Here is a 1,433-nt window from a genome sequence, read left to right as displayed (position 1 = left end):
TCCCAAGTGCTGGGATTAAAGGCGTGTGCCACCATGGCCTGGCTTCTTTTTGAGTCAGTATTTGTCTATAACTGGCTGTCCTAGAACTCTGTAGACCAGACTAGCCTTGAATTCAAGAGAGCTGCCTGTTTATCCCTACCCCCACCCCCAAGTGCTGGAATTCACCACCATCACCTAGCTGGTTTTTTGTTTTGAGATATGGTTACATTATGCAGCCTTGGCTTGTCTGGAATTCATTGTATCAAATAGGCTTGTTTTGAAGTCACAGAAACACACCTGCTTTTACCTCCCAACGAGGACTGGAGTTTATAGTTTTTGTTTTTTTTTTAAACTGTGTGTGCTCGACCACCCCAATATTTATCTCATGTAGGAATTGCTGAGCCTGTGGAAGGGGTGGGAATGCAGATCCAAAGCTGCCTGAGATCCATCCACCAGGACACAAGGCAGCAACAGGATAATGGGGAGGAATCCTGGTGAGGGTCCAGTATTGATGGTGTGACAGAAGCCAGAGGCCCAGAACCAGACCAATGACTCACTGCAGTGAACATTTGCAAGTAAAGATGTGTAGACAGGATGGTATACTTACTGCAGCAATCTGCGGCATACTACGGTTTCCACGATGAGATGGTTTTCATGCTTTTTCTTCTTTTGGGGGACAGGTTGCCAGCCAGTTATGAAGAAATGGGGAGATGAGTGGGATTGGTGTGTATAGTGTGAAACAAAGAATCAATAAAAATAAAAAATAATAAAAAAGAGTTGTCCTGGTTAAAGCCTCTCTCTCTCTTCATTAGAAGTAAAATCCTAAGACAGAAGTGAAGTAAAAAAGAATTCAAGACCTGGAAAATGGGAAGAGCATCACGAAACACTGCCATCAAGGCATGATGTTGCTGTTGGAACCACAACCACAGCAGCTAAGGGTACCTGCATTAAGGCCAGATCTTCCAACATTTATGTTAGAGGGAGGAGGTGCCCATAAGACCCCACCCTTCCCTAAGGATTGCTAATGGTCGCTGGAGGACATGGTATTTTTCTCCTAGTCGAAGACTAGGAAGTTAAGTAGGAAGAAACAGGGTTCAGAGGGGAAAGGAAGAATATACCAAAGGGTGATGGGTAGTGAAAATAATCTCCAAACAAACAAAGCAAGCAACTTGTCACCACCGCCAAGAATGCACAGGGCAATCCAGAGTTCTCTTTCTTAAGTCGGCACAAAGGAAAAGGTGAGGCAGGGTAAGCCCTTGAAGACCAAGGCAAGACGACTGCTGAGCTGGAGACCAGCCTGGGCCAAATGATGCTCTGTCAAAAAAACCCCCAAAAAACAACAACAACAAAAAAACCAACTAGCCGGGCGTGGTGGCGCACGCCTTTAATCCCAGCACTCGGGAGACAGAGGCAGGCGGATTTCTGAGTTCGAGGCCAGCCTGGTCTACAAAGTG

The sequence above is a fragment of the Mus caroli genome, chromosome 1, assembly GCF_900094665.2.
Source record: "Mus caroli chromosome 1, CAROLI_EIJ_v1.1, whole genome shotgun sequence".
NCBI lineage: Eukaryota > Metazoa > Chordata > Mammalia > Rodentia > Muridae > Mus > Mus caroli.
Note: the sequence above shows the minus strand (reverse complement) of the source record.